We start from the raw sequence: 14205 nt of genomic DNA, 5'->3' as shown, positions 1-14205 counted from the left end.
AGCTGTTTGATTATGGTTTGTTATTGTTTTTATGTCTTGCTAGATTGAATCTGCTCATATATTACTTGGGGTTTTTCAACCTATAAGGTTGATTTATAAGGTTTTGGTGTCATCTTTGCTGGGATTGCCCTGTACCATAAGAGGAATTGGAATAGTCACATCTTTGGTCTACTTCTATAATAGTTTACAGCTGTTAAGATTATAAATTTATACAAATTATAAGTCAAAAAAAGGGGTTCATAGGATGAAGATCATGAGAATGAGATATGGTATAAATTGCCTACAATAAATAACCTAGAGGGTTATCATAATCACGCAGTTAAAAACAGCAATAACAATGATAGAGTCAGATTTAGATCTTAAATTTCTTGTTAATGGGGGCAATTGTGAGGTGCCTTTCACCCCTCCAAATAACTACTTGTAGATAAAGGAATAAGGTTCTCCTGTAAGCATTGAATTAACACTTCTTCTAGGTCTATGAGAATAGCCATGGATTGAGACCAACTACAGAGTTTAATCCATGATATTAACACAACTGTAGAAAGAAAAGGTCAACCCTTGGAGTATGGCCACTTTAGATAAACTGAGCTCAGAGAAAACAAACTTTGGCAGTGGGAGCTAGGTGCTGTCAGCAGGGAGGAGACAGAGAATCCAAGAGTTCTAAACATCGAGTTACAAAAAAATGTGTTCCATAGTGGTGGTACAGGCATTTCCTCAGGCCTCACCAGGCCCTCGAGAAATGTCCTTCAAGATTATGGCCCTTTGCTGATTCCATGAACACCATCAACTGTTGGCTTATGATTTCAGCAATCTCTGCTGATTGTAGAAAAGTTAGAGGAAGTGCCTAGATCTTCAGATCAAGAGCTTTTTTTCTGCTAGGAAACATCACCCCTCTGTTTTCATGCAAGATTCATTCCCATGGGTATCTCCATGGGACAGGTATGTAATACTAGACCCACTAGCTGAAACTGCACTTCTTTCTTTCTGATTTGAAATGCTATTAAATTAGCGTGGCATTTTTGGATGGGTAATTTTAAATACATTCTAATTTATAAAAGAATAATTTGCGAATCCTAGTACTTTGAGCATTAGAAAAAAAAATACAACATACCTCACTGCTCATAACAACCTATCCATGTGGATCTGGACCCTCTAACTGGACAGTTGAGAACTGTTGGGCTGGATAATTCCAATGGCATTTCCATTCCGTGAATCTATCAACCATTCCATCTAGCTATGACTTTCTAACATGATATAGGAGGATTTCTTAAAGGAGTTAGCAATTGGCGCCCATTCACTTTTCCCTGAGGTTATCATTTGCCCATTAGCCAAAGATATCAAAGGATCCTGAAAGAATTCTAATTCTCATTCTTGGTGAAATTTGCTACTGATGAACAACTATTCTATCCTTAGCTCTCATAAAGGAATTCATGGATAATAATATATCAAAAATATTTGACCCATATGCAAGTTATTTGTATCAGTAAGGCCAATCTCTAAAGCTATGAGTTTTCTACATGATTAAAATATGCCGTCTTTAAAAAAATATAGAAAGAATGAAATCCTAAGAGGATAAAAATGAATACAATGAGTGCTATTCTGTCAAACTGAGCTATATAAATTTGTTGATACTATTTTTTTTTTGCTGAGTGATAGATATATTTTGATCTATAGCACAGAAACATCAGATATCAGCAATTTTATCTAGCCCATCTCGACCATTAAAGGTTCATTAGCCTATTTTCTCTTAAGGAGTAGAAATGTATCTATTAATTTACCAGTGACAAGAAAGTCAGACTGAAACAAATTGGTCTTATTTTTTTCTCAATTATTGAAACATAATGCTTCTGGGAAGGAAATGACATTTGTTTTATGATTTTCGGTTATTTGGCTTCTCTTTCTGCATCATGCTGAACGAAACAATATTGTACCATTCTTCTGTTGTGATCACACCAAATTTTGACATATGCTTAGTATTTGGCTCTAAGTGTCACTGTGTCACCGGATTCACACTTAGCTCCAAACTTGAGTGTGTGTGTGAGCACATATGTGAGCATGTGTGTGAGATTGTGTGCAAACGCATTTGGACATTTGTTTCCTGATTAACAGAAACCCAAGCATATGTTTGAGACCAAGCATCCCTTTCCTTTTGACATATTTTCTCTGATTAGATGCATTAAGAAATTCAACAACAACATTAAAAATTAGAAGGGGTGTGTATCTGTAAACATCAACTGTGGTATGGCAAAGACCTTTATGTCAACTGAAATGTGTCTTTGGGAGCCATAATCCAACCCACAAGACACATTTTCATTTACTTTATAGCACAGTTCAAATCATTACAGAAGAAAAAAACCTTTCCCATAAAGATAAAGATGGTGAAATAACACGGCTTATTTGAACATCAAACTATCCTCTATAAAAATGTCAGCCTAACTGGATTACTTCCATCAATGCTGCAAAAATAGAATCAGCAAATGAGATTTTGATGCTGGTGGTTGAAAAAAAATTTTTTGGTATTTCATTCCTGTGGTTTATGAGGTTACTAAAACTCTCAATGTAATTATGGCTTGACACTTTCTATCATTATTTTATTTATAGTCTTCTAAAGGAAGTGGTGTAAATTGTATTCTTTAAAATATTGTCGAACATGTTTTAAGTGCCCAAAATGTCATAGGGAGTGAGATACAATTACTCAAAACATGAACAAGTTTCTAGCTACAAATTTAAGACCCATGAATACCAGAGGGATGAAGCCCCAATTATAAGTCAAATTAGCACAGACAGGATACATTCTGTAAGAATTCAGGTTGGGTGACACAAAAGATATTTGGGTATCATTTTAGTTATTTGTTTCAAGTCAAATATGATAACAGAAATAAAATCATATTATTCTTAGAAATAAAAAATAATACAAATCTTTGTGATAATGACTTTTAGGAGGCAGTACATTGTAGCAGTTAGGACTATAGACTCTGGATTCATGCAGACCAAACTCAGGATCTGGCTCTGTCATGTGTTTCTGTTAGCTGTATAATCCTGGGCCACTGACTAACTTTTACCACTCAGTTCCCTTAGCTGTATAATGAGAATAGTAAAAATATCTGGTATGTGTCATAAGGCCATTGTAAAAAATCAAATTAAATAATCCATGAAAGCACTTTGGATAGTACCTGACACATAGAAATGCTAGATAAATATTAGATTTTTTAGCAAGAGAATATCATGATATTGAAACGAGATTCTGAATGGTAACAGAGAGGCAGTTGGGAAAATGTGGTCCTTATGCAGCTGCAACTGTAGGAATCAATTTAAAAAACCACACATGTTCCTGATTTCATTGATTAAAAAGCAATTCATGGAAACATCTGTAGACATTCTTGCATTCAAGGCTCAATTTGTTTGGCTTGTCCACTGCTATTCATTTAGGACTCAATATGTTTAGCAGACCTTTGATGAGGTGAAGTAAATATCAGGTTCTAAAAGCTATTTTCTCTATGGGCTACTAAAGTTGATTGTGTTTTGATGAATGCATTGTGAATGGAAGAGCTTGAAATTGGATATCCATTCACCATCAGAATATAATACCAACGTTGTTGAAAATTCCTATGGATCTCTTGGTAAGTCAGAAGGAAAATTTAGGCACCAGTGAGAAAGGAAAACCATTATATAAATGGTATTAAGCTCCATGAAGCTCCCTACTGGGAAAGAGTGACCTGGGAGTGGATGAGTATGATCTGAATTCAAAGACCAGAGGATAAAGGAAAGAAATGTATCTTAATGCTGCAACTAAGTGCATAAACCAAACTGGCCAACATTCACCTGCATCCATTATTATCTAGACAGTTTAACAGGAACAATGCAAATATTTTAAAAGCAGAATTAAGTCCAATCTTTGCAAGAAAATGCAGAAGTTGAGGGTCACGTTTCCATGGATGTTACATTTTATACAACATGTAAATCAGTATTAGGGAAATTGCTGCCAGGGATCCATGTTAATACCCTTCTGCCCATAATATTAAATGTAAGTAAAATTCAATTTCCATTTTAATGCTTACAAAAGTCTTCTCATTCCAAGGAAAAATTGCGTGATTTAACTATTATATTGACATAGTAGCAGACATATTTATGATTATAATGACCCATCCCTCTAAGTGAATGATTAGAAAATAATTTCATGAGTGAATAAAATGTACTTAACTTTAAATATATGGTCAAAGTTGCAAATTTGAAAACAAAAATAAAAGTTGCTTAAATACCTTTCAAAACTACAGCTGTCCTATTCATTGTTCCAAAAAAATTAGAATAAACAAGTCTTTGCCTCAATGATCTACATTGGCTATAAAGGCAGCTCTGATTTACAGAGTATTCTTCATTTTGTGTTTCTGCAGTGAATTGGTGTAGGAATATAACACGGATGGGCCATCATCGTCAATGAGATGTGACCTTTGCTTGTCCAGGCTAAATGGTCTTGGGAGTGCTGAGTCGACAACATTCTCTGTTCTCATGTTCCTTTTGGCCATTGGCTGAGAGTGGTGGCAGGGGTTAGCAGTTCAGTCTGCTGCTGTGAAGCTGGGTTTTTCTTCTGTGAAGCTAATTGAAACTGCAACATTGGCCTCATTATCATCTTGTAAAACCCCTCTGAACTAACTAGCTCAGACAGCCATGGTTATATGCTAAAATCAAAGGCAAGACGATTCAAAGAATTATGGGCTTAGAGTTTGAGCCATTTTCTAAGTATCACAAAATACAAGATTAAAACTCAGGGCATAATTTCATTTACATATACCAATATGATTATCAAATTGACAGCTTTTCAAATTTATCATCAACATAAGCTAAGTAGGGAGAGGTGAACCAAAAGAGATCTCTGAGATGTTTTATTTTGAACAAGGATAATGTCACTGTTCTTCCTATGGTCATGTTTAAGTCACATGGCCAAGCAGAATGCCCTAGGGTTGATTTTTTTCAAGGCAATGACAGTGAATCATTGTGCAAATAATTGGTTTGCCTTAGGTTCAACCTGATTGTATTACTAAGATTATAAATAGTAATAATAATAAATAAAAGTTAGATAAATTTAGTATGCTGCATGCTGTCTGACTACTTTGATCTAAATCAATAGTTCTCAATGGGGGCTATTCTGTTCCCAAAGGGACATTTGGCAATATCTGGAGACATTTTTGATTGTCACAACTGGGGTGGGAGGAAATGGGGTTATTGGTAACGAGCGGGGAATACTGCTAAACATCCTACACTGAATAGGACACAACACAACATTATTTAACCCGAATGTCAACAGTACCAAAGTTGAAAATCCTGATCTAAATAACCAAATCAGATTGGAGGGATCTGGGATCTGGTCAGTTGAGTAGTAGCTGGTCAGTATTGTGGCTGAGGTAGGAAAAAAAAAAAAGCAACTCGGCAAGCTAAAAGAGCATTTATCAAATAGTTTAACAGTTTCAAGGACATTTCTAAATGCAATATATCATCTGGTAATGAGTTTGGGGATAGAATAAAAGCAGGAGAAGGCAAAATGTGAACATCATATATAGAGAGAGTACTCCATTGTAATGAGTCAAAAAAAGTGCTAATTAATAGCAATAAAAACTGATGTAAATTATTGGCAGGATAATCTATATGCTAGCCAGGTTGCTCTTATAACATGCAATCACAACATTGTATTTAAACAAAAGCTTTCTCTGATTAGGGACAAATGATAACTTCATGCACTGATTTACCTGTATATTAAAATATATCTTAAAATTTCAATATAAATCTCTCATATTGGCCAAAAACAGATTAATGGAATAGAATAAATGTCCTCCAAACAAACCCCAGTTTATATGAGAACCTTAAAAAAATGATAAAAGAACCATCACAAATCAATACTTAAAGAGATGGGATTATTCAATAAGAGTGCTTTTGAGATAATCATTTAATTCTTAGGAGTTTGGAAAAACATAGTTATGATCTCAACCTCTCTCCACATAGCAAAATAAAAATATGGATGGATTAAAGAGTTACCAAAAAAGAAAAAAAAAACAAAATTAGATATAGTTATAACAGATACCTGCCCTCTGAATGTAGGAAAATTTTCTTAAATCCTCCTACCTTGGCAGTAGAAACCTCAATACTATGTCCCAATGTCAAAGAATTTTACACTTCTGTATGTCAAAATCCCCAGTTCTCAAACTTAGCAAAATATAAAAGCAAACCATGGACTCAGAAAAACATTCACAACACAAATTTTAAAGTGTCCATATTTTCAACTATATAGAGTTCATATAAAAATCATTTTAAAAAAGCACTACCCAATTAGGCAGAGGACACAAGAGAACGAAATATATTTTGATTAAAACATATAGGAAATCAGAAGTGCCTGGGTGGCTCAGTCATTAAGCTTCTGCCTTTGGCTTGGGTCATGAACCCAGGGTCCTGGGATCTAGCCCCACATCGAGCTCCCTACTTGGCAGGAAGCCTGATTCTCCCTCTCCCACTCCCCCTGCTTGTGTTCCCTCTCTTACTCTGTCTCTCTCTGTCAAATAAATAAAATCTTTAAAAAATATATAAGAAATCATCTCATTTCATTATTAATATAAATTAAAATACCAATTTTCTACTGATGAATTTACCCCCAAAACTTTTACTTTAAATAGGAAAGAGCAGTTAAAGAGGCTTTCTTACTTATAGATAGAATGTAAGTTGGTACTAAGCTTCTGGAAAATATGCAAAGAAGTTCATATTTATAGCTTTTGGCTCATTGAACTCACTTCGGGGGGGGACCCAAAATATAAGAAAAAACAGCCTTACACACTACGATGTTTACTGCAGTCTTATTTTAAATAAGAAATTTCTTCTGAATGTTTTATTTAATGTTCAGTAGTTGAAATGTGTTCAATAATTAATTGTGATGGATCCATTCATGTGGCAAACATTTTGTGACCATTTGAAATGGTATTTACAAGAGAATTTTAATAAAAATGGGATCATGCTTGTGTTATAATATAAGGTTAAAAACTTGCTTATGGTAGGTGTAGGTGGCCCCCCAAAAGATATGTCCATGTCCTAATCTGCAGAACTTGTGAATATTATCTTATATGACAAATGAGTGAATATTACTTTATATGGCAAAAACTATGCTTAAGTGAAGAATCTTGAGAGGAGGAGCTTATCCTGGATTATGCAGGTGGGTCCTAAATATAGTCACATGTTTCCCTGTAAGAAGCAGCAGAGGGGAGTTTAGACACAGACACTCAGAAGAGAAGGTGATATGAAGACAGAGACAGAAATTAGAATGACGTAGCCTCCAGCCAAGGAATGCTGGCAATTACCAGAAACTGGAAGAAGCCAAGAATAGAATCTTTGTGAGAGCACCTGAAAGGAACAACACCCTGCTGACACCTTGATTTTGGACTTCTAGTCTCCAGAAATGAGAGAGGATAAATTTCTGCTGTTGTTACCCACCAAGTTTACAGTAACTTGCTTTAGCAGCCACAGGAAACTTATATAGTAGGTTTATGTTTAATCTTTTAAGAAACTACCTAACAATTTTCTGAAGTGGTTGTAACCATTTATATTCCCACCAGCAGAGTGCAAGAGACTCTGTTTTTCCACATGCTCACCAGCAGTTGGTATGGTCAGTCTTGCCATCCTAACCATTCTGATAGGAGTGTAGTGGTATTTCACTCTGGTTTCCATTTGCATTTCTCTAATGACTAATAATGTGGAGACTCTTTTCATGTGCTTATTTGCCATCTGTATATCTTTTTTGTTAAAGTGTGTGTTCAAATCTTTTGCCTGTTTTTATTTTGCGTTGCCTGGTTTCTGATTATTGAGTTTTGAGTGTTCTTTATGTATTTTGAATATACCTGTCATATGACCCAGCCATTCCACTCCTAGGTGTTTACCCAAGAAAAAATGAAGGCATAAATCCATACAAAGATTTGTACACTAATGCACATAGACATTTTATTTGTGGATGCCCTAAATTGGAAATAATCTAAATATTCATCAACAGGTGAATAGATAAAATATATTGTGGTATCCATACAATGGAATACTACTTGGCCATAAATACTAATAAATTATTAGTACATGAAATCTCAAATGATTATGCTAAGTGATAGAAGCCAGACAACAAACAATACATAATGTATGAATCCACAGTTCTAGAAGAGGCAAACTAACCTATAGTGATAGAGAGCAGATCCATGGTTGCCTAGGGAGGTGGGCACTGGGGAGAATGGATAACAAAGGGAAAGAGAAACCTTTAGGGGGGATGATAAGTTCATCATCTTGACTATGATGAAAATTTCCAGGTATATACATATGTCAAAATTTATCAAACTGTATACTTTAAATATGTACAGATCATTGTATGTCAATTATACCTCAATAAATCTGTTTAAAGAAGTTGTTCAATCTCACTATGCCTCAGTTTCCTCTTCTGTAAAAGGGGATTATAGATTCTACCCCATAGGGTTGTTTGGACAATTAAATTTGAGTAAAGTTTGCAAATCACTCTGTTCAGAGTCTCACACACAATAAGCACTTAAAATGCTAGCAATATTTTTGTAAAAATGGTACATAAACCTTTCATACTGAGATCCCAATATGCTAAAAATATGCTTAGAAAAAAGAGAAATATTCCAAGATTATAAAGGCTATTTGATTTAAATTGCAGAATTGGGGGAAAAAGAATTAGGGGGTGATTTTTTTCTCAGTTTCCTTTATTTTCTAGATTTTCTACAATGAGTACTTAATGTTCTTATCCAGTAAAAAAGTTTAAGAAATAATAATAATCCCATGACAACACAAAACTCAGCTGAACAAATCAAGTGGCACAAAGCATATCTGTTTCCTGCCTTGCCTTCCTTTGACACCCTGGCATCTCTGTAAACTTCCAAAGGGTGAGTCCAACTTGAAGAGAGCCATAGCAGCAGGTAACTTCTGGGATGATGGAACAAACCTGGCTATGCTCAGCTGCAAGGGTAAGGCTCTAGTTGGTCCCAATTTGGATTCTAGTACTAAATTAAGAAAGCCATAGCTGTAAGAGTCAAAAAAGAGTGGGACAAAGAAGAGGAGTAGGAAGACTTCGAGCAGAAACCCTGCCAGGATGCAGCTGGGGGTACTTGTCTCATCTGGATGCTTCAGAGGAAAGTCACCCTTTACGGATGCAAAGCACCACCCTAAAGTTCCACCACTGCAGTTCTTGTCCATCATCTCTTGTTTGGATGACTTGGGTTGCATCTTAACTTCTCTTCCTCTTTCCAACCACATTCCTCTCCATTCTATAGTCAGTGTTTGTACACACAGAATGCATGCATTTGTCTCTGGCCCCTTCAGTGACTCTCCATTACCTTTTTAAGATAAGGTGCTCCCCGATTCTCAACACAGCCCATGTGGCCCTGGATAATTGGCTTCCTCCCTCTCCAGCCTCATCTTGTGCCACTCTTTCTCCCTCTCTGCTTCTATGCTCCTGCCCCACTAGGCTTTTCAGGTCCTCCAAGTTCCTTTGGTCCTTCCTATCTCAGTACTGTCATATCATCCTTAATTCTTACCATTAAATCTTCCCTCCCTATTGCTTCTTATTTACCAATTTCCTTTTCATTAAAGGTTCAGCTAAACAAGGAAGTCTGACATCCCATTGCTATACTCTTCCATAATACTTTTTGCTAAAATTCAGTTAATCAGTCAATGGGTCTTCCTAGCTGATGAACAATCTGAGAACAGAACCATGTCCGTGTTGTTCAAAACAGTATCCTCTAAACATAGCGTTGCAGGCATTTACTACTGATGATTAAAAAGGTGCTATTCCAGATTCTCTGACAAAAGTATCATGGTAGAGGAGAAAGAATATCAAATCACTAGGACACTCGCTTGCCTGTGTTAGCCCTGGGCAAGTCATTTCCTTCTGGTTTTGAAATAAATATTTATAAAACTGGCCTAAATTAACCCGTAGGTCTTCTCTAGATCTAAATGTAATTGGGTGAGATTGAGGTCATGTCCTGATGAGTTAAAATGATTTCTTGAGCAAATTAGTGCCCCCTAGTGTTCTGAGTTCAACCAGCAAATAATAATTTAATGGTACAGAAAACTAAAGCAGTATCAACAACAATTTGTCACTCATTGCTTAGAAGCTACAATGTCAAAATGATGGGCTTCAGTTATTAGCTATTCATAAAGTTTTGTTCCACCTACAAATACCCTAGCCCTTGGCTTTTATCATTCTTTTGCAGACAATAACCAATAGGAAACCCAAAGAATGGGTAGCTTTAGTTTTGGTCACTTTTGAATTGACTATGCACACTCACTCAGCAGAGTGCACTGGGAAGAAAGAGCATAGAAAAGGGATGTTTGGAGTCATCTCTGGACCAACCCAAGGACAAAAAACATATTACCAGCTATTTTTTTAAATCTCTGTTTCACACTTGCCTTGGACGCCTATGGTGTATTGGCATTTTAAGATACATCTCATATGGCAGGAAGCAGTAATGCACTTGTAGAAGCAGGTGGAAACACTGAATTCCAACTCTACCTTGATAACAATGGCATTGGTGCTAAGAAGGAATTCAAGGAAGATACTGCATAAATGAAGCAACCATGAAAATGCATTTTTATTAAGAGAAAAACCAATGTTTCCAGAAACAAAAGCTGACTGTTGCCTGCCAATCCTTTATATTGATTCAGGAGACAGTAAATAATCACTCCCAGTGTAAGTATGTCAAGTTTACTTTGAGTAAGTCAATCCAACAGGAAGCCCAAAGTTAATGGTGAGAACTTATTTGCTATTCTTCTTCTTCTATGTCGCCAGACATGCTAAAAGAACAGCATGTATCTGTATCTTAGAAGTTCTACAACACAAGCAAAGAAAATAGACTTGAATAATTGTGTCATAACTTAGACCAGATAATTCAGAAAAAATTAAACAAGCAAAAACCTTTTCTTGACCATTTAGAGAAAGCCACATTACATGATGTCAAGAAACAAACAAATCCACAAACAAAAAATGTTGCTTCAGGGTATCTATGCTTCAGTGTTCCTAGAGAATTCAGTTTTGAATACTATCTTCGAGAATACCTAATCATGTCGCATCCATATAAACTCTGATATTAAATTATTTGTTGGGGCAAATATGGAATAGTCAGCCCTTCAGCTGTATTCTGGGTGTGGATGCATTAAATTAGAAGGAAAATAAATAAAAACAATGATTTCCATCAGTATTATATCATCAGTGACATTTATAAATGGTATCAATTTTGGTAGAAAGAGTGATTTGTTCCATAGCTATGTTAGCCAACAAGCATGTCTAAAATGAACTGGCACCTGTGGAAAACCATACCTAAAAGGCTTGAATAAATATATTCAAGAACAAAGTATTTTCTATGGTATTATGGAGGGAAAATTCTCCATAGGTCTTTCAAATTTCTACATGTCTTATAAGCAGAGACACTGACTACCGTTGTTCCAAACTAGCTTCTCAAGATGTTAGCACAGTGAATAGACTTGGAAGGTAGAGACAATCTCTTGTCGCATCAAAGGCCAGGCATGCTTACAGCCCATTAGAAAATATGTGGGTTCCCTAAATTCAGGATTCCTCAGTAATGCAACTCACTGCATGTTCAAGTGTCACCCAGACCTCTACATCACCTTGTGGGAATTAGAACTCAGGGAACAGGCACCAAAAAAATGTTGATATTCTGGCTACTGTTAGTGCAGTGAATAACAAACTCTATTTTATCTCTGACCCAAGAGTGTCATGTTTTCAGCCCTCATTCATTCACTGTGATGGGCGTTTAGCCTGCAGTAGGGGAAAAATCTCAGATCCCTACAGTTCTTGTCAGGCAAGAGTGTCATAAGGGATGAGATTTGGATTCTGAAGGACTGACTCTGAAGTTCACTTAGTGCTCTTTAACCAAGTTAACTGTTTCTGCCTAATTTCAAATAAATATTTGTCTCTCAGAGGGAAAGGCCTGGTTCCTAGTACTGTAGAAGCTATTTTGTTACTGGTACCATTACTGGGACAAATTTTTAAGGAATCAAATGAAACACATAATTGAAAGAGAAAAAAAATCAGTCCAAGAAATCCAAACTACAAGGTATTAAGTATATTAAGTATTAATTCTTATACCACAAAATAAATATTTGTTTCAAATTAAGGGACTCCAGAAGTCCAGAACAATGGGAGTAGAATTATAAAATTCAAACATTTTTCAGGTATCTTGTGCCTTTGCTATGGAAATGCCAAATGGGCAAGATGGATTTTTAATATTCTCCTACCTAACTTAGTAGTAAGACAGTTGATACCTAAAACTTTAGTTTCTGAATCAATAATCTGGAATCTTGTTCCAACAAGTATAAATATGTATTCATAGTGGTCATGGAATGGAATATTTGAAATCAAAATTGTTTCAGAAAAAATTGTTACATAATGTAATTTTACTGGGTATTCAAGCACACCATTGTAAAATTCCAGGTCAATCATCTTGAGGTGCATAAAAATACATTAATGATACTGCCTTATATAAGCATATTTTTTTCCAAGTGCTTTCAGATAGATTTTAGGATCTGCAAGGAGTAGATACATCAAAGGAGTCATAGTTATAAGTTTGGAAGAGACGAGATATGTAAACCTAGAGAGGTCAGAGTCAACTATCTGGAAGTCACAGAAAGTAGATTAGGGAGCCAACAGAAGCTTTCCCAGAGTGACATGCGTAAATGGAATGCTGATGAGATGAAGAAGTCTTCAAGGCCTCTGGGTCTCCCACATTTCACTGGGAGCTGCCTTTTGGGAACTGTACTTACATGTAGGAAGAATTGCTAATGAACAGTGAAAAGGATTAACAGAAAGAGAACAAGAACAAGAATCTGTTAGCTTCACTTGGGGCTGTCCAATGTATCAAGTGTTCTGTTTATCAAATACTAACCCAGGTGTTTAATGGTTGCTTCTTTAGCCTCACAGGACTCCCCCTTCACAACAGCCTGATGCTTTGCTCTAATTCTACAACCTATTAACTTCATCTGACCACAAGGGAACCAGCCAGGCATAAAGTGGAGTTTTTCAATTCTGATACTGACACCACTTGCATCAGTCATTGGGTTATTTAAAATGCAGATTCCCGATCCCCACTCCAGACCTACTGAATGGATCTTTTTAGGTGAGCCCAGGAATCTGCAATCTAATAAGCCTCCCAATGGAATTGGATAATGGAATGAATTTTGAGATTCAGCAGGCTAGACAGAGTTTATTTCTATAGAGAAGTTTACATTGCACACTACTTTGCTCTGAATTTAATGTTTTTGAATACGGGCTCAATTTGACCCACAATTCCTTTTAAATAAGTAAGAAGATAACAGTTCTTTGGCCTCAGAAAGAAAAAGCAGTTTCATGAGCTTAAAGGGCACTTCTAAAATCTACTTTTATTTATGTATATTTATCCTTCATTGAGTCATTTTGTAAGCCAAGCACACATACATATCTGATGGGATGCTTCCTAAAATTGAAGTGGCATATTAATAAAGTACATTTTCTATAGCTGTTTAAGAACGAATTCATTAAATATGTATCATTGTGTGTTTATGCAAGTAGGCTTGAGAGAACACACTGATTATGTAAAATAAATAAGAAAGGACAAAATGTCAATGTCATGATGCATTATCCCTGTCTGGCCTCTAATTTTGGAACTCCAGGAAAAGTACATAAGTTTTTTAACTTCTTGACTTTAAAAGATGATTGAAGATGAGGAGCTTATGGGAAGGTTTCCCATTAAGGAAGGTTTCCTATGTTGGGTTCAGTTTGCAAAGTATGTCACCAGGAATTTAGCCATTTCCTCCTCTGAAGCAAAGATTTCTCTCTTCCTCTCCATTAGTCTGACATAATTAAACTAAAATCCTTAAGTCCTAGCTGGCAAACTCACCAAGGACTGAATTTTCTATTGTCTGCATAAATGGATGAACAATAGGGATGGAAATTCACCTACTTGCTCCTATTTAACCATCTGCTGTTTAGAGTCTACCTAAGGAAAGCACTTTATCCTTTGCCTGGCATGTCTTCCCCACTTGGAACCTATCGGGAAAACTTGTATTCATTCTTCAAAACCAAACTCATATGTCTTCTCATCAGAAAAATTCCCTCACCCCCTGTTTCTAGAGACAGAGTGAGTTGGCACTTTATATTTCTGTGGCATCTAGATCAGATCCACA

General features: G+C 36.0%; 1 protein-coding gene across 10 annotated transcripts in view; it reads right to left on the bottom strand.

Moving 5' to 3' along the window:
• Nucleotides 1–14205, bottom strand: part of THRB (thyroid hormone receptor beta) — a 376102-nt gene that overhangs the window by 283646 nt on the left and 78251 nt on the right. Inside the window, exon 1 of one of the 10 annotated variants that reach the window (XM_027584824.2) lies at nt 1112–1137. The exons of the other annotated variants lie outside the window; for them this stretch is intronic. The gene's annotated coding sequence lies outside the window, so the exon portion shown is untranslated. Of the gene's footprint in view, nt 1–1111; nt 1138–14205 lie in introns of those variants that run through there. 10 annotated transcript variants of the gene reach the window in all.

Source organism: Zalophus californianus, chromosome 1, assembly GCF_009762305.2.
Source record: "Zalophus californianus isolate mZalCal1 chromosome 1, mZalCal1.pri.v2, whole genome shotgun sequence".
In the NCBI taxonomy this organism is placed as follows: domain Eukaryota; kingdom Metazoa; phylum Chordata; class Mammalia; order Carnivora; family Otariidae; genus Zalophus; species Zalophus californianus.
Note: the sequence above shows the minus strand (reverse complement) of the source record. Positions and strands in the feature narration are given on the sequence as shown.